The sequence below is a fragment of the Podarcis erhardii genome (genome assembly GCF_964252035.2).
Source record: "Podarcis erhardii genome assembly, chromosome: 6".
Taxonomy (NCBI): domain Eukaryota; kingdom Metazoa; phylum Chordata; class Lepidosauria; order Squamata; family Lacertidae; genus Podarcis; species Podarcis erhardii.
In genome coordinates, this window is record NC_138510.1 from 42,407,707 (window position 1) to 42,428,395 (window position 20,689).

The 20,689-nt window shown below is 41.3% G+C and overlaps 1 protein-coding gene across 14 annotated transcripts in view; it reads right to left on the bottom strand.

Moving 5' to 3' along the window:
• Positions 1 to 20,689, bottom strand: part of NFASC (neurofascin) — a 180,121-nt gene that overhangs the window by 110,267 nt on the left and 49,165 nt on the right. For all 14 annotated transcript variants that reach the window (XR_014157631.1, XM_081866288.1, XM_081866294.1 and 11 more), the window contains one exon: positions 9,713 to 9,780. The gene's annotated coding sequence lies outside the window, so the exon portion shown is untranslated. The remainder of the gene's footprint in view (positions 1 to 9,712; positions 9,781 to 20,689) is intronic.

The following is a 20,689-nucleotide window of genomic DNA, read 5'->3' on the forward strand; positions in this document are numbered from 1 at the left end:
GTATGTAATGCTCCAGGATGAGAATTCAATCTTACATCTATGTCTGATTGAAAAGGGCAGATAAAGAAGGATTAAGTATTGCCAGTCAAAAGCATTGCCAAAATAAAAATCTCTAGAATCAAGACTGAGCGGTAAAAATATCTTTATCTAGACAGGGCTATTTACACACACACTTACCATGTGTGTGCACTAGGGTGGGAGGAAGGGGGTAGTCTTCATTAACACATCTCAAAGTACACATTTTAATTTTTTCTTCTAGAATCACTTGTTTTGTACAGTGAAAGTTATAAATACTAAACGAAAAGGCAAATAAGAAACCCAAAGATCTGTTTGGCGGTGCCAATGTTATAAAGTGCAACCACTGATCTATATTGCAATACCATCAGATTTACTGGCAGAAAATCTCCCTGATCTCAGGCAAAGGCCTTTCTCATCTTCGCTAACAGTGATTAATTAGCTATGGTTGCCAGTGTTTGAACCTGCTCTTAAATGCCCAGGGCAACTAACTTTTAAGCTGTCTACTCAAATGTTTTGTGGGAAGAAGCCCAAAAGAGCAATGCCATGCCAGCTGTAGTTCCTAGTCATATATACATCATGAGGCATTCTTGTTATGTCACATTTTGTGGGTGAGTTTTGCTGTAGACAAAAATGATTCATGTCAACAGAGGGTTGACATAAGAACATAAGAACAAGAAGGGACATAAGAACAAATGAAAGAGTGGTATCCAGCTACATAGAACCACTAGCAGAAGGACTTTTGGCTGTGAGAAGGAACTTTCCCTCACTCTCGTCTCCTCATGCACTCCCTAAATCTGTTCTCAGATCACACTATTGGCTCATTCAGTTCAGCATTTGTCCATGCTGGCTAGCAGCAGTGCTCCAGGTTTCTTCCCAAAGGGATCAAACACTATTACTATTGCTTGACTTTGATTTTAAGACTTAGATATTCTTTGTATTACAATTTAATAACCCTTCCACTATCTGCATGCCCTGAGGCACTAAGTTACCAAAGAATAGCTCAAAATTGGAATGTGTTGTTTATCACCAATATTTTCTGCTTAGAGAGTCCAGACATCCCCAGACTGAGTACTCCATCCTTTTTCCTTTTGTGTATATAATGTAATATTTTGCATCTCCACACACTTTAAGGCACACAGTTTATATATAGTTTTAAATTAATTCATTTCCGGTATCTGTGCGAATAACTACTCTGCTATGTAAATGAGAATCTAAAAGTAAACTTCATCCAAGTACTAATTATAGTCACAATGAAAAAATCACACAGTACTAAACTGCACCAATGTACAAAAATAGCCACAATTATCATGCATTTAACAAACAGGAAGAATATGTGGCTTTTAAAATGCAGATGGTAAAATTGGGAAGCCCAGTTGATTTCCTTATTATCTCTTTATGCAGAGCTTTGGCTTGTCACATAGTAGCCAACTAAATAAAGGCGTGATTTTGGTCACCATTAATAGGCCATAAACTATGGTTAGGAAAATTAGAGCTGCATGCTGGTTTATGCAGCTCAATCACTCTATATGTACTTCCTTCCTAGATGGGAGAAAGAAACTACAGAGCAGCTGACTTAGCATTATATGCAAACCAGCACATGGTTTGTTTCTTTCCAAACAAATCATGACCAGAAACCAAGGGCTGTTCTTGGCTTCCCTCTTGTGGTTTGTTTGGAGAGAAACAAACCATAAGTGCTGTTTTGCCTGTAATTCTTTGCCTTGTGGTTTTTGTCTCTGCTCTGGAAGGAGGGAAGGGATTGCTCACACATAGGCTGATTCCTCTATCTATGGTTATTGGGAACATGGTCATTGGGATTTTTAATTACCAAAGTTGTGGGAGAGCATTACTGTTCTTTATTATCACCACAGTGGGGCAGACATGGTAAATAGTGGCTCAAGTTCAACCTTGAAAATTATAGAAAAGGAGTAGCTAAGAAGTCTAGAGAACATTTATAAAAGTGAAAAAAGCACCAATGAAAAGCACGGAGGCGAAGATAAGAAGTGAGAGAGAAAATAATATTTCCTTGGCAAAATTAAAGAGATGAAATATCCCAAAACAGAGAACTGTTTTTAATCAGCCTTTCAGGAGTATCAGAGTACTTTTGGTAGCAATTAAGCATTTAAACTGTATTTACAATTTACAGAATGAACATTAAAATGCCAGTTGCTAATATCCCCAGGAAGACACTTTGTGATTCCTGCTTTATAGCTTTTAACCACATAATTACAAGTGATTCAGTAGTAAACTGTTCCTGTAGAGGTTTCTGCATCACATTTCAAAGAATACAGCAACTTGTTACTGGTTTATACAAGGTGAGGGATCAATTTAAAAGGATGTTAAAAATGTCATTTGTAGGAAGAACATTTTAGGACCTACTAAGGATTACTTGTCATACAGCTTCCTTGCCTCATACATTTTCCCATAATACATGGACTGGATTTCCTGGTTTCCATCTTTATAAGGAATCTGTTTTTCACTTTCGGCTGTTGTCATACATTATAAAAATTATCACAAATCCAGAAGACAACTGTAGTGACTCTGATTCTACATCCTGTTCTGACAGTTCTCCTAATCTGTCCTGAATCACCTCAGTTTTATGACTGACTGGAACAAGCAGGATAACCAGGGTGGTTTCTTTTCCTTTATTTTCAAGTATGTATGAAACACAAAAGCTGGTTTTACTCTCTTGCCTCTTTATGCCCTACACCATTCTTGAACATAAATGCCGGCAAAACAACCTTTATTCCAAAAGTCATTTACAGTATCCTCTCCAACCCTTTGGCTCCAAATGAAGGAAGTTCTGTGCCACAGGGAGCCTAACACAATTTATTCCTTTCCATCAGATGTCCTTCTAGCACACCAGTCTCTTGGAATACATTATCAATTAACTGCTCATTAAAATTTCATGCCTCAACCCTCTCCTCCTCCCCCCTCGCTATTTCCCTTCTACCAACACACTGACCAAGCTAAAGGATCTAAAGCCCATCTCAAGGCCCATCTGCAAAATAGAAAGATTCCCAATCAATGACCATTTCACAGAACCTTTGCACACACAGCCCCTGCATCTCCCACTGACAGCTTTTGTTTCCCCTCCTGCAAGGCTCTCCATCTGCCTCTTTGTGGAAGTGCCTCCTACAGTAATCCATATGTTGTAGCTGTCCATCAAAAAACCTGACCAAATGAAGAGGTCAGAGGAAAACCCAGTTCAGGAAGTCACAGGTCAAACAAACAAAGGAAGTCTCATTTCCATTCACTTGCTTTTTGAAAGCGGAGAATATGAGACAATCTCTGCATGTTTGTCTATTACTGGGATTGACTTGGATGACAGAGAGATGCTGCTTCTGTTTAGATTCCTACTGGGATCACGGCGAAAGGTAAAGGACCTATGGACGGTTAAGTCCAGTCAAAGGTGAATATGGAGTGCTGCTCTCATCTTGCTTTTCAGGACGAGGGAGCTGGCGTTTGTCCACAAACAGCTTTCCAGGTCATGTGGCCAGCATGACTAAAACGCTTCTGGCGCAATGGAACACCGTGACAGAAACAAGAGCACATGGAAACACGTGAGAATGCTGGTGGCACTGTGGTCTAAACCACTGAGCCTCTTGGGCTTGCTGATCGGAAGGTCAGCGGTTCAAATCTGCCTGATGGTGGTAAGCTCCTGTTGTTCTGTCCCAGCTTCTGCCAACCTAGCAGTTCGAAAGTACACCAGTGCAAGTAGATAAGTACGGCTGCGGCAGGAAGACAAACAGCGTTTCCATGCACTCTGGCACTCATCACGGTGTCTCACTGTGCCAGAAGCCGTTTAGTCACACTGGTCACATGACCCAGAGAGCTGTCTGTGGACAAATGCTAGCTACCTCGGCCTGAAAAACAAGATGAGTGCCACAGCCCACAGTCGCCTTTGACTGGACTTAGCCGTCCAGGGGTCCTTTAACTTTTTTACCTTACTGGGATCACTCAAAGGAAAGAATAAATCAGGGATGGAGAGCCTGTGGCCCTCAAATGCTGTTGAACTCAACTGTCAACAGTCCTAAACCAGCATGGCCAATGGTCAGAGATGACGAGAGTTGAAGACCAGAAACATCAGGAAGGCCACAGGTTCTGCATCCCAGCCATAATGTGGTATCTTGAGTATAAACTACCTTCTTTGGATCTCTCTTTTATATTAACAAGAATGCTTCATGGTAGGTATGATATCTTTGTCATAAATGGACAATATTGAACATAAAAGACATTTTATATCAGGTTGTTGTTGTTGCTGTTGCTGTTGTTGTTTGCCATAGTTGCAGAATAAATGACTGATAGCTGAAATCTGAAATTTATTTGTTTAGCTTCAGGATATAATATCCCTCTTTTGTTACTTGCAAACAAGATGAGAGCCATGAACAAAATGCCTACAGTTTGAAAGCTCTTCTGTTTACCAAGATCCTTATCCTTAGTAAAAACAGCTAATGGTTTTCTGTTATGCACCACTTGTTTGCTAAACAAACAACAACAAAACCCCTACTCCAAGCAGTTTTCAAAGAGAATAAAACAATAAAATTATCATTAAAAACCATAAAAAAACAATTATTTAAAATATTTTTAAAATCAGCAATACACTAGAAGCAGATTAAAACATATATCAATATTTTTCATATCTGGGTAGGTTTGTCGAAACAAAGATGAAAAGCATCAGAGCCCTAAGGTCACTATTAATTCAATCAACAATCTAAATCAACACTAGAAAAAGAAGAAGCAGATGGATAAAAACACTCATATTATAGAATTTGAAAATAAAATTATGGAAGAGAAGGAATTTATTTGGGACAGGCATAGTGTGCGTAGGTATCAACGCTGGAGAGCTAAAAAGCTACACATAAAATCTGAGCTACTGTTTGAGCAGTACTATATGTATATATTATATGCTGAGATACCCAGATGTTTATGGACAGACTGTACAACGATATATGGACCTCCTGCATTTATCATTGTGTGATTGTGTTGATTTAGTCTCATAAAACACTGAATTAAACTCTGTTCTGTTTATTATATAAAACATTAGTTGCAACATATCATGACAGCTTCTCTGGTACAACTCAAACACACTTCATCAAAAGTTAATTGCACATTCCAGAAGAGTTCAAGAGCCAGAAAGGAAGACAATAATACTTTCATTTAAATGCATAACTAAAAGTTGGGGTCTTTTTTTGTTTTTGTCAGACCTTTTCTTTTAACTACTCAACACCCATTAAGGACCATTTTCAAGGGGGAAACATATATTTCTCACAGTCATTGATTCCAATCACCACAGCAATTTTCACAGTACACTGCACCCACCCCTCCTACTCTTTCTCTCCATCTTGCCTGATATGTCACGGATGAATATCCACTGGGAGGATCTTTTGAGTAGTTCACAGCCCTCAGGCTGTATGAATAAAATGCTAGTACTAAAATGGATGTTACAAAAAAGCATTATTATTAGATGGCTGGTTCTAAAACTGCACACAGACCAAACAATGAGATGTAAAAGGAACAAGCTACCGGTATATATTAGGAAATTTGGAAAGGTGGCATGAGCTGGCCAGTTCCCAAACATAACCATTGAGCATTGCAAATTGACAAAATTATTGTGTGGGTTATTGTTGTGTTTTTTAAAAAAAATACCACCCAGAGACTGGGTGGACAAAATGATTCTTCCCAAGCCATTTCACTCCACCTTTTCAGAATAAGCACATGCCACAGCATATAAAATATAAACCACTTTGTGTTGCTATAGCAAAAGGCCAGAAGAGCAACAGCTGGCGTTTGAGCTCATCGTTCTAGAATCCAACAGTGCTAATAAACCAGGCATAGGCAAACTCGGCCCTCCAGATGTTTTGGGACTACAACTCCCACCATCCCTAGCTAACAGGACCAGTAGTCAGGTATGATGGGAACTGTAGTCCCAAAACATCTGGAGGGCCAAGTTTGCCTATGCTTGTAATAAACACTATAGAGATGGTATGTACAGAAAGAGTCAGTGTGATGCAGTGGTTAGAGTTTTGGACTAAGACCGGGAAGACTCAGTCTCCACTAAGCCCCTGGGTCATTATCTCTCATGCCTAGCACACATTTGATGTTGTAATAGTTAGCATGGCCACAAAGGCTGGGGCTGATGGGAGTTGTAGTCCACAACACCTGGAAGGCAACAGGTTGATGAAGGCTATTGTAGTGTGCTATGAAGCTTCACAATTATAATGAGAGCCTCCAACCAAACAAATTATGTTCTTGGCAGCTACTGGGGGTGACAAGGAGATTTGCAATGTGATGTAAGACATCTGTGCAGTAAGTCCTTTTGTCCTCTGGACTAGATTGTGTACATGCAGCAATTGGTAGTGGTTCTAAAGCAAAATCAGATAACCTGTGACCTTCCACATGTTCTTGAACTCCAACTTCCATCAGTCCACCCAGCATGGTCAGCAGTCAGGTAAAAAGCAGATTGGGCTATGGGAAGGGATTTCACATTTTGGTCCTTGGAAAATATTTCTTTATTTATTAACTGCAACATTCATCTCTCTCTCCTATCCCATGGGCTTCTCCAACAGTGCTTTCAAATGGTGCCATTCTGTAGACTAAAGAGATTCTCCTCACAGCATGAAAAGGAAATCCCAACTGTGCTGCCCAAGCACCCCTTAGCCCTGCAAATAGTCAATGCAAATCAAGGAAGTGAAGTGCACAGGAAGATAGACTATACATATGAGGTTGCTAACATGTGTGGAAACACCTTTCATCACCTCTCCCTAAAGGCAGCAGCATCTGTCATTTTAAAATTAGCTGATTACTAATCTATAAATTCACATTCGGAATTGCTGCAGCAAGGTCTGGGTTTCTCTCTCCCAATCACATGCTACCGTATTTGGCTTCCATCTGTTCTACAGTTTTTCTCTCTCAAGGAAGGCACATAGGGGGCACTGGGATTTTGGTTGCTGATTTTTCACCTCTCCACCATGCAATTTACAAACCAGTGTCCAAGGAACCAGGGCATGGTACTTGCACACACACAGAAACACATTTTGTGACACCTGCACATGCAAAACAGCCACAAGTTTTGCCTGCAAGTTTCCCAACAGTATCTCAGAAGACTTTCTCAAATACTACAAAAAGGTAGCAAATGTTGTCCATACTTTGGTGGCCTGTCTGGGCTACTGTAATGCACTGTATGTGGGGTTGTCCTTGGAGACAGTTCAGAAACTGAAGCTAGTGTAGAGTGAAGCGGCTCACCTGCTAATGGGGAAGTCTAATGGTGTCACTGGTTCTGAAAGTACTGCACTGGCTGCCAGTGAGATACTGAGCCAAATTCAAGGTGTCAATACTAGCATATAAAGGCCTAAATGGCCTGGGACCAAAGTACTGCTCCTGGCAAACCTGATTATCACTGCTTGCGAATGTTTTCTCCAGTCTTAGGTTGAATTCAGGACTATGAGTCAAAGAGCTCAAGCAACCATTGCATGTCCAAGGAGAAAGATGGGCCAACTTTCAGAGTCTTGCTCACTTGCTCTGCTGCTTGGTCTGTGAATAGACTGTGTCACCTTAAAGAACCCATTTAAGTTCCCAAGCATTACAACCAAAATTATTAAGCTGCTCTCTTTCACTCATGAGGCAATGAACATATGAGGAAATGCTAAGGGATTTCACCCAAGGGTCTGCACATGTCTGACACATTGCATATGGGACAATTTCTATGCCTTTTACAGTTCTTTAGAAATGAAAGTTTCAGCAGATGTAGCTTCTCACATCATAGGGCACCCAGTGCTGGAAGAAGCTGCAAGTGCAGAAATTCTCCCTTTGACACTCCCACCCCCATTAAACCAGAGCCTTATGCTGTAAGCAATCTGACACGACCATCTTCTATTTAAATTCTAACTCACAAACAGCTTGAATAATGATTTCCGAATTGCTAATATAGTGCTTCCTCTCGAATCCTGCTTTCTGTACTGCTTGGCTATCCTTCCTGGCTCATCTGCTTAAAGATGCTGAGCACATGGAACTGTGGCTAAGGTTAACATATGCAAACAAAGCACTGTCCTGAAAGGATGCAGATGGAACGCACTGAAGTATCCATTTGGCTGAATCTACCAAAGTAACTGGGCCAGTCTTCTCCTTTCTGCTCATTGTTTGTGATGCTAAATAATGGTGACCAGAGCATGGGTTACATTTCAATTTGTGTCTCGGTGGTGGCGGCAGCAGCAGCAGCAGGAGGAGGAGGAGGGGAAGAGCAAAACCAAGGTTGAATAGCTGTGAACTAATTCAGCCTCTCAGAGGCTGTGGCTCATGTGGCTGTCTGCAACAAATCCCTACAGCCAAAGATGCTCAGAGGCGGCAGAGGACAGAATCGCACAAAGCCCCCTAACCTTTCTCTGCATCCAATTAGAAATCAGAAAGATTAGAAAGCTGGCTGCACGGATCGTGCAGCATGTCAAGAAGAGACTGATGAAGAATAAGGATATTTAAGGACATGAACTGTCCTCATTTATTAAACCCAGAAGCAAAACCCACAATTTGTAATCAATGTGGGAGAGGGAGGGGGAAATATTCTGCTGAGCCACCTCATGCTTACTGCCCTTGAAATTCAAAGCATGAAACATCTCCTTCTGCCAAGTCTACTCCAGCGTTGGAAAGAACTTTCAGAATTGGGAACAGTGTTGAATAAGAACACAAGAAAAGCCATGCTTCATCAGTCCAAAGGCTGATCTAGTCCAGTATTCTGTTCTCATAGTGTCCAAACAGATGACCACTAGTAGGACATTAGTACAACACCTTCTCTCGTACTAGGATGTATTTCCAGCAACTGGCAGTCAGTGGCATGGTGCATTTGACACTGCAGGTAGTGCATAGTTATCGTGACTAGTATCCATTATAGCTGTTAAGTTGGCAGCCATCACTGCATCTTACAGTATCAAATTTCATAGTTCATGCACTGTGTGAAGAAGTACGTCCATTTGGCTGCTCTTGAATCTCCCACCATTCAGCATCAATGAAGGACTCACTGATGCTTCTAATATTCTGACGGGGGGACGGGGACTTTTCTTTGCCCACCTGCTCCACATCACCCACAATTTTATATACCTCTGTCATGTCCCACATATTCCCATTCAGTTATTGAATATTCTGAACTTTTCTCATTGCTGATTATCATGCAATCATCATGAGGATAGTATCCACTATTTTCCAAGTCTGCTGATGTAAGGATGCATATATGATTTACAAAGCTAGTCAAATTAGAGAGATCAAGGTTTAATTTTCTGCTCTGATCCATTCCCCTCACAAAGAAATAAAGCTGTTTGCACTTCTCTGGCTTATAGCAGTGTTCTGAGAATAAATTCATCAAAGTTATGACCTGTGAAACAGGCATTAGATTAATTTGACACCTTAAAATGTTACACAGACAGCTCTGGCTCTTCCAAACACATGAGCTAACATAAGCTGGCATCAGGGATGAACAAACAAAAGTTATGATGCAGAGGTTCAACTTAAATAAGCAGGAGGTCTCCTCTAGGTCCAATGCCACCTTCTCCAACCTGGTGGTTTTTAGATATTGTTGGATTACAATTCCCATCATCCTGTACTATTGGCTATGCCTCTGGAGATGGCTTGTCTAATGGTTCTAACACACCACAGGCCTTGTAGGGAGGGGGAATTCTCAGAATTATTTTAATAAAGTAGAATGTCTTACCTTAATACTGTGGTTCCGGGTGTTTGTTTAAATACTCTTGTCTTAGTCCCGGGTTAATACTGAACAGTCTATAGAACAAGAAAGAAATAACAAAAATGAATACCCAGCTTGTAAACTGATAACAAACAAACTCTCATTCTGTCCATTAATGTGAAATAAGACAACGATCCACCACATCCACTGCCATACCTGCAGATGTAAAGATGTAAAGTATTGCTGACAATGTATTCCAAACCTCTGGCTAATCCCACTCAGTGATTTCATGTATATGTTAAACAGCATGCAGGATAAAATCAAACTCTGAGGAACTCCATATTGAAGGCTCCAAAGTGCCGAAGAGCAGTCTTCAAGCATCACTCACTAGAAATGACCTTCCAAGTAGGACTGGAACCACCGCAAAGCAGTGCCACCTGACTCGGACAACCACTCCAGAATGATACCATGTTCAATGGTATCGAAAGCCATTGAGAAGTCAAGGAGAATTATAAAGACATATTTCTCCTGTCTCTCTCCTGACAGAATACAGGGCAACCAAAGCAGTTTCTCTGCAAAAACTAGGCCTAAACCCAAATTGAAATGCATCCAGAAAATCAGTTTCCTCCAAGAGCACCTGGATCTGGTATTCAACCACGTGCTCAAGAACCTTGCCCAAAAATAGTTGATTGGCCCTTAAGGTCTTCTCTTGGTGGTCACAAAACCTCTGACCTCTCCCTCACTTCTCACTTCCCTTTTGGTCATGAGGTGGTGAGGATGGTTACTTTGTTCTCCCTTGAAAGAGAGCAGAAAGAGGAAGTTGGAAGAATGACACCCTTCCCTACTTTGTCTTTCAGCTCTATGTGCTTCAATGGTCAAATTAATTCTACTAGATTTGACTTTTACACAGATCCCTTAGAAAAGGGAAGTGTGCATGCATGTGTTTTCTTTCTGTCTGTCTGTCTCTAAGGAGGAAGAGCTGATCAGGGTTGAGGTGCAGGGAGAAATAAGTGATGAAAGGAGTAGCAACGACAGCACTCACTCAAAAATGCAGATGTGCCTAAGGGCCTAAATGTGTTGGTAACCTGTTATCTAAATCATGCAAAATGCCCAGTAGTAATGAACCCACGTAGCTTTCTTGTGAGGATCAGTTATATGGCTATTTAATAAAACAAAGTTAAGAAGGAACCAACTTATAGGGGCCACCTTGTATCTACAATACTTATAGCAAAAGCCTCCTGTCTAAGACCCTTCTGGTCTGAGTGTGAACTTTTTCCTCACTCAGCAGCTCTAGGGAGATTAATAATAATAATAAAATAGTCCCAAGTAATGCAAATAGTCCCAAGTAATGCCTGGCGTGCTCTGGTCCATGGGGTCACGAAGAGTCGGACACGACGAAATGACTAAACAACAACAACAACAACAATGCAAATTCTCATTTCCACTTCTATGAGGGGATTCATTGTCACTGCCTGTGTGAACTATTAGCTGTCAACTTTAATAATTATTAATTTATACATGCTAGCCACTTCATTTGACATCTGTGAGGGAAGCAATTCCATACAACAGCAAAGCCTTTAACCAGTGACTACACAATGCAAATGTCTCCTTTAGGCAGATTTGGTTTCACATATATACACAGCAACATTTTGTTTCTAAAATCGTTAAAGGATTAAATTCTTTGGAGTCCTCATAATTTCTCATTCTGTGTCTGAATAATTAACTACAGGCAGGATCTCATATCACTTTTTTATGCTATCCAATAAAAGCTAACTGAATTCACACATTTTAGCTCAGTATATCAGCACAGTTTTCTTAAAATAACATAAAAAAACAATGGAAGAAGTAACGGTCTAGACACATACGGTTAAACATTGTTAAACACTTAAGCCATTCTTTACAAAACTGATTTCCATGTTCTAGCAATGCACAAAACTGAAATGCACATAAAATACCCATGTGGAGTGTTAGGGGAAGGGTGTTAGGGGGAAGGGTAGTACCTCTGGTGTGGGATTTATTGTGCTCCTTTGGTCCCCACCCTGCACCTAGCTCTCACCTGTAGCTCCTAGAAGTTGCCAGTAGGCAACAGCAGCCACATCCTAGAAACAGGTTCAACTGGCTGGTTAAACCAGGTAAAGGTAGCTGATGGGTCTCAGATCCTCAGTGAGTTAGGGGTGTCCCTGCATGTGAAGGTAGGCTCTGACAGAGACCAATAGTTGGTCCAATAGTCAAGAATGTGGTAACTGCACATGCCGTAGAGCAGCCTTTCTCAACCTGTGAGTCCCCAGATGTTGTTGAACTACAACTCCCATCATCCCGAGCTAGCAAGGCCAGAGCTCAGGGATGATGGGAGTTGTAGTCCAACAACATCTGGGGACCCACAGGTTGAGAACCACTGCTGTAGAGGGAAGTGAGGGGCAAATGGGGCTCATCAAGGTGGGAAGGTAGCCCATCTAGAAGGAAAACTTTGATCCTAAACCTCCACTGCCTTGCAGCTATCCTCATTCATGAGACAGGCTTCAGGAGTAAATTCCCAGGAAAAGTATGTACCCGCTGCCTTTCTGCACATCTTCAGGAGAAGAAAAGGCTAATGAGTAAACCCTACAAAAACCCAGACTGGAGTTTCTAAGACAGTTGGATGGCACTTTTTACAGCTCCTTCTGGCAACTCCTGGAGTCAAGCTGGTGCCAAATGTATTGCTCTGCTTTCCTTTGGACCACATCAGCGAGGCCGAGAGAAGGGTCTGGGCATCCAAGGATGCTCCATTATCTCAAGCTAGGGTAGAATATGCTTACACCGCTCAGCTAAAGATGGAAATGAGAAAATACAAGGTCAAAAACTCTAATCTCAATATGTTTTAAGGATGCAAGTCCCACAGACTGCACTGGAAGCAAGTTTTACTATGAAGATAGTGGGTTGTCCTAAACATGCCTAAATTATTCTGAGTCAGAAATGATGCCCTATCCAAGAAAATAAACAAATTCTGCGAAAGAGAAAAACAAGCAAACAACATACTCATTTTTTTGAGCCTTAGGCAATAACAACCTCTGTTTCTTATGTCCCGTACTTATTTCAGGAAAAAGCAAAGTATTTGAGTCTAGTCCAGACGTACTATAGAATCTTCACCAAGTTCAATATGGTTATTAAAGTTCTCTAGACATGTCTCAGTGCCACCCAGCACTGTGCACCCTTTTGAACAGGAAGATTAAATACACATTTAAGTTGCCCTCCTCTTCCCGATGTCCATTTTCCCAAAGCACATCTGGTTTCCATGTGCTGCAAAAATGCCTTTGACATTTCTTTAAAAACCCCAGGCCCTTCAAACAGCTGTGACAGACTAAAGGAGCACTGAATCTGACATTCTATCCTTCAGCTATCTGACGTGCAACCTTTAGATAACATTGCAAAGCGCAAACGTGGGTGTGGGGGAAATGAAACAATTAAGCGAAAACTCAGGGAGACAGGCAGAAGTGGTGAGAAAGCTAAAAGAACTGGATCATCTACCTGGTTATTTTAAGAGCACAAGACTGCCTAGCAGCCTAATGCCCATTCCAGTTCCCCCTGCTTTTCTTCTCAGGACTGCCTTCAGATGTCACATGGGGGAGAAACACTAAAATAATCTCTGAACTTTTTTGTCCATCCTATTTGTCCATCCTATTGGTTCAAACACCTTCTAAACTGTGAGATACCACTGTGATGGCATGCCCCCTCACTCCCAAAGGCAATACGCTAATACAGTGGTACCTTGAGTTACAAACGCTTCAGGTTACAAACTCCGCTAACCTGGAAGAGTTACCTCAAGCTGAGAACTCTGCTCCAGGATGAGAACATAAATCGCGTGCTGGCGGCCCAGTGGCAGCAAGAGGCCCCATTAGCGAAAGCATGCCTCTAGTTAAGAACAGTTTCAGGTTAATAATGGACCTCCATAACAAATTAAGTTCGTAACTAGAGGTACCACTGTACATCAAAACAAGAAAATGGAGAAGCAGCCTGTGCTGAGATATATGCTGCCTAGTCCCTTCATGATTCAGCATATTGTGAAGGCCACTTTGGTTTAACCCATAGCCAGCCATACTTTCCCCTTCCTTCAATATTCAAAAACCAACATAGACTCAGTGGTGTCGCTGTTTGGACCTTTGTTTCTGTAAATGCCACTTCTTCTGATTAGCTTCAGTCTTCTAATAAACTTACTGCTAGTGTACAGAAAACTCTATATGATTCTGGACTAGGGTATCTTAGAAGTCACATGTGCCCCTGCATCCCACCCTGGACTCTTAGATCTGTGAATGAAAATCTGTTGATGGTACCACATGTCCCTGTGGTAAAGGATGCTGTGATTCGAACAAACCAGTTCTCTGGAATCCTCTTCCCTTAGAAGTGTAGAAAGTCCCAACATTGTTATGTTCCAACATTTGTTGAAAACTTTTCTTTCCAGCCAAGGTAGTCTATTTTATTCCTCTAAATTCTTCGTTTATTATAATTTAATACAATGTTATGTTCTCTATTGTGTTTAACATCTATCTCGGTAAACCACTTGGGGATTCTCTGAATGCTGAGTGGTTTATATATCCCAAAATAAGAAAAATAAAAAATAGTATTTTCTGTTAACACTTTTTCACTTTTAACTGCTATCTTCTGAAATCTCATATAATCAGGCTCACCAGCTTCAGTATACAGAGTAGTACCTCGGGTTACAGACGCTTCAGGTTACAGACACTTCAGGTTACAGACTCCGCTAACCCAGAAATAGTACATCGGGTTAAGAACTTTGCTTCAGCATGAGAACAGAAAGCAGCATCAGGAGGCCCCATGAGCTAAAGTGGTACCTCAGGTTAAGAACAGTTTCAGGTTAAGAACAGACCTCCAGAACGAATTTCCGGTAAGTTCATAACCCGAGGTACCACTGTATCATCAAATAGTTTCTTTGGGATTGGATATACAACACTTTTTCATTTAGAGTTGCTTCCCTAAAATATACGTTCCGCCCACAAATAAAATGCACATTCTTGTGAGCATTTCTTGAACCAAAGCTGCTTTGCAAAATTTGAAAAGATATGTAATCTATCTGCATTCTGATCCGCTTCCAGGACTGGTGAATTGGGTTGGTTCAGTTTGAAATACAGCCCAAACCAATTTCTCTTCCATCCCTAGTATGCTCATCTGATGGTGAAACCAACTTCAAGCATATACTGTTTGGGACATTAAAACAATTGTCTTTTGATATAGACATGTGCTGTTCCACAATCTCCATCCCTCCCATCTTGCTTGAGAGTGCCACTGTTTACACTCCCTCCTCAAATATATTTAAATAGTAGCTTGAACAGAATGAATCATTGAGCTCACGGGGCGGAGACATACACACACTGGACTGTTTGTTTACTTGAATGTTTAATTCATGGATGTTTGTGTTGCGTCATTCTTTAAAAATTGTGAAACAGTTTTGCAAAGATTCAGGTTGGTGACTTAGCAGATCTCTCTCATAATCATGTGTGTGTGTGTGTGTGTGTGTGTGTGTGTGTGTTAACTTTTGTGATTTAAAGGTGGACTCTTGATCCAAGGTTATGGTAAGAAAGAGATAATCACTCAGATGCTTCTGAACACTAAGAAAGTAGAGAATAAACTCTGGTCTTTGTTTATGCATACCACTCCTCTCCCAGAGTTTCCTTTACCAAGGCTCAATTTCAACGTTATTTACACCATACACAGACTTCTGGGAAGAGAAATGCATACCAGCATCCCTTATCTATTCCACTTTCTCCTAATATCATTCCTTACTTAGCATCATAAAAGAGTTAATCTTCCTCACTGCCAAATAGCAGGTTGTTTTCTTCAAAGTCTCTGACTTTTGGGAACTGAATATTTTCTCACTATTTATTTGCATCCTGGTAACACAGAAAGGGTTTCCAACACATCCCATCCCACCCCATCTGGTTTTTGAATCCCATCCAACCAGTTTAATTACTGTTAATTGGCTCAAGCGATTGGCATTAGCTTAACTAAGTAGGCACAAGTGGCTTTTCTCTCCTGTGGGATCAAACGACTGTAGTGTTGAACTAATATATCTTGCCACAACATATAAATACAGGGATAAGTTTACTGGATGGATTTCAGGCCCGTTGATCTCTGTATCTTCTCTCTGATGGTGGAAAATGCTTCAGAGAAGGCCCAGCAGATCAACCAAAGATGGCACTCTCATGTTTTGCCCAGCAACCATGAGTGGTTTAATATGCTTTTCAAGGTACCTGAAGAAAGGGAGAGGCCAAAAACTGAAATGGTTTTCTTGGAAGAGCCAAGTATTTCAACATACAAAAGAGTAAAAAAAATAATTCATTGCTATGCATAGATTCTCTCATTTAAATGTTGCCTTGCAATCTGAAGAGAACATTTGGTGGCAAGGCAGCTCCCGGGTCCACTCAGCACATCTGCCATCATTATCATCAAGTATGACAAATGCTTCAGAGAAATTCTGTAGCACGTATAAGTGTGAAAATGGTAGCAAAAACAACTGGCTTGTGCAGCAAAAGGGGAGACAGCGGGGGTGCTGGCTGGAAACAATAATCAAGTCTCACCAACATGGTTCCTGCAGGCACCAGCATGCCCACCAGTTCCTCCTATGTCACTCACAAAATGTCTCAGTACATATCTCCTTAAGAATCTAACACATGACTGGCTGTTTGCTCTTCCTGTTCAGTTCCAGTTTGCACTGGCTCAGCCTCTCCTGTATTAATCAAAAACACTTCCTTAAACATGCCCACATGTAATTGGGTACCAGGATTAGACATCCACCCTCCCATCCATTCTGAAGAGATGCAAAGAGCTTCTATTTGTGAGGAAGCACGATGATGGCTGATGTAGCTGTGTTTCCCCCCACTGTTGGTGGTGGGTGATGAGATGCCCATGCCATTGTGAGACCCTGACTCTTTCCTTGTGCTTTCAGGTATGGCAGCCTTTTTATGACTTGCCACCCAGCTCCCAACAGCAACCATTTTTGTGACTGGCTTCTACAGCACTTTCTCAAAATTCTAAATGTGTCCTCTGGCCTAAAAAGGCATCTCAGGTTGCACTGTGGGATGAGTTTGCTGCTGCCAGGGAAAGGATGCTGATGCCCTGGTGGGGTGCTACCTGACAAGGCTGGCTTATCAAACAAAAACATGGGGTGGGGCAGGATCACTTACATAAACCATAAGGGCTGGCTGGTTGGCCCTTGCAGAAGCCGGACTACTGACTCAGGCAGCATTCCACCTGAATGGCTTAGGTGTCCTGGTTGTGGGGGCCCTCCCTCTTTTTGCTAATTCACCCAGGGACTTCCAGCACATAAAACACTGTTCCACGAGACCAGACCCTCCTGCAGCCCCAGTACTTCTGGCATCTTTTACTGGATCCTGAAACTGAAGGTGTGGAGACATGTATACCCCATGATGTGTCTGAAGCCTATCTGTTGCTGCGGTTAAGAGGTTAGGAACTGTTCTGTGACACTTACAGCGTGGGTTTGAGTTCTGGAAGCTGTGTCTGCTGTCCGCAGCATAATATGTGGATTGGGGGGTTGGGGTTGGTAAGGTATGCAAAAGATGAGCAGGAGTATTTGTCTCTATTATTCTGGTGGCCTTCCTATCAACTCCTCAGGTGGGTCACAAACACTTATCCCAAGAGGGACAACTGTATTTTCTCCAGACATCTTGCCATGGAAGCTACGTGAGTTGCATAGGCTCTCCACACTCCTGCTTTTCTTTCTTCATCCCCCTTAAGGAGATTTGAACCCTGTCAACAAGAATACCAGGGCCTGGCTGAACAGTGTTCCTGTCGGCTGGGCCACTGGGTCTGATTGAGTAGCAGCTCTCTAGCATGGTTTTATGCAGAAGTATTACTGGGTGGGTGTGTCCCCATCACTGTGGCTAGTCAACATCGCCAGCACTGTCCCAGATTGGTTGCCACTAGCAAGCTTTGTTTCCATGGATTCAGTGAGCAACTCTACAATCCTATGATTATTTATTTTCTGATTGTGTGTTTTCCCCTTCCGCTCCTGTTCTGGCAACATGCACAGGACAAGGTGGACTTTCCACCAGCACAGTGCCAGCGTTATCGCTTCCCTCCCCAGCATAATTAGAGAATAGGTTTGCCCTGGCCTTTACTAACAGCATGTTCTCCTGCATGCCAAGTTTTTCCTGTTAATCTGCCCAGAAATTGGAGCTTCCAAGTGACACACTTGGGGAAAAGAGAACGAGAAACCTGACCTTTATGTTAGTGCCAACATGGAAACGGAGTTCTTTCGAATGAAAAACTTTCTTAAGCATTAAACTTTAAAAGTCATTGTAAGCACCACATTTCTTAAATATGAGAAACCATTTTTTCCAAGCATGCAAAGTTATACCTTGTTGCCATCTCCTGTTTATGGTATGTTTAGTAATCCTCAGACCAGTCACCGACGGATTCCCATTTAATTTGTTACAGTTTCATAACCAAAAAGTGACTGAATTTTTGCATCAGTCCTACTAACAAAGCTTTTTTATTAGCAAATAAATGACAGATTGCTTAAGAGCTAGGGTTGAATTGCTACTGGCTGTGACTCCTCATTTAATACATGTTCTTCCATATATGCTGCAAGTCAAACATGCACCCTAGTACCAACTACCTAATGTCAGGATTTTTAATGGCCATTCTGCTCATTTTATGCAAGGTAATACGGTGTGCCATAAAACCACCAATTCTTTTAGCTAATGTATCAAGGGGTCTTTAACCAATAGATGGATTAATGCAAATGATGTAATAGATGGATTAATGCAAATGATGTTCAAACAATATGGGCTTTTTCCTAGGAGCACTTCACACAGACTAGTTACTGCTTAATTACTTTTAACCACGCCTGGGCCCAAACCAAGCTACTTAGAGTAGAATGAGATGCACATCAGTTATTTAAAATTATAACTATAAAAATTATAAAGTAAACCAGAATAAATTAATATTTTGAAATTATACAAAATATGGGGAATTTTAAAAATTGTAATCATCAACAGCTTCTACAAAAACTTAAAGCAGATGTGGAGAGCCTGTAGCCTCCAGCTTTCTTGGACTAGAACTCCCATCATCCTTGACCAGGGGTCAGCAAACTTTTTCAGCAGGGGGCTGGTCTACTGTCCCTCAGACCTTTTTTTTCTTATCTACATAAACATTTCCATACTTTGCAGAAGATATATAAAGTTTCTGTTTGGCTAAAACCAATTATTGGAGTGCAGGTGGGTGGGAACTCAAGAATTTTCTATTGAGCGTTTTAAGTGGGGTGTCACGTGACAGCTGGATGCCAAACAATTGCACAGACTCCCTCATTCTCAAACATGCATAAAATTCTAATAATATCTGCAGACAAGAGGAGCTAGGCAGAATGAAAAGTCAAAGAACAATTCATGTATTCATACCCCAGCTCTTTGTTGCTTTAATCTTTTTCTGCTGGGAGAAATGTGTTATATTCCTTAGAAACATGGTTCTCAAATCTCTTGCTGCCTTATTGTCTCAGTGTTTGATGGGAAAGGAGCCCCACTGAAATCAATTGAATAATTTATTTTCTAACATATATACAAAGAACTGCAACCTTAGTCAGTGTATCACAAATGATGATATAACCCCACACCCAGAAGTCAAATGTGTGTCCAACACTGCTCAAGTGGCTCTCTGCCGATCCACTGTATATTTTCAAAGCCAAATGCAATCTTAGACGCTGCAGCTTACAAATCATTTCTTTCATCACAGCAGAGCTTTAGTACAGGAACCTGATAGAAATATATAATTTTTAAAGAGATCACTATCTACAGTGTAAAATAAGGATGAACCTTAAGAGTTCAAGTCCTTTGAAAGTTACCTGTCCTGATTAGATGAAACAGACTTTCCCTTAGAAAGGGAAATACGGCTGATTTGAACGATTTGCCATGGACGTCTCAAGGAAAAAGAGTTCTAAGTAGGAAGAACATTACTGTACTCATGTCACACTTGCAGACTTCCCCTAACTAGCTAGTTGGAGAACAGCATGATGAACTATATGGGTCATTTGTCAGCTCTCAGTGATGAGCCACCATTATGTGGTACTTTTTAAAGCATCCTTCCTCTAATACTGAAGTGCACGTCAACTCTCAATTTTTGTTTTAAAGAAGCAAACAGAAGTATTTGTTAGTATTCATTTTATTTTTATCCCACCCATCCCCCAAGATGCTCAGTACACATGGATTTTCTCCATTTTATTCTCATGACAAACCTGTAAATTTTGCTGAAAGTGTGTGTGCATATTGCGTAATGTCTGGGTGAGCATCATGGTTCAGCAAGGATCTGAACTTAGATCTTCTGGGTCTAAGTACAACACATTAGAGTAGACCATACTTGCTCACTATGACTATTGCCTTACAGGCAAATTTCTGCCCCACCGCTGGCCTACTATGAACCAATCATTACATTTGGACTAAATATCACCCAAATTTCTTTTCATATAGACTTGTCTGTCCTTTCAATAAAGACAAAAATGTGGCTGGCACATACTCTGAATCCTTGTCTGGGTAACCTACGAGGAAACAAGGGACCGTGGCCAAGAAAGGGAAAGGCTGGGAGTTAATTTCAGTTTACCAGATTAGTGCGGTTAAATCCACTGGCATATTCCTCTTGACCTGCTTTCACCTTGAATTGTGATATAGGTCATCATGCCTATTTAAAACCATTTGCATCCCTTGAGGGGATGGCCTAAAGACCTAATAAATGTACTGAAGCAGAGCCTGCCACAGAAAAAACAGTGAGTTCAGCTCGTCTTTCAAGGCCAGCAAATAAATGCTCCTTCTGGGCATATGGGGGGTGACAAAGAAAGGGCTGATGCTAATCTTGTTTGTAGTTGCGCACACTGGTACAGTGCCTTCTCCCAATGGAGGCGTCCTCCTTACTTACACTACCAATTACAGTCATATGCTGGCTATCAAACATGATGATGCTTAATGTCCCAGGTTCAATTCCTGGCTTTTCCAAGTTGAGCTGAGA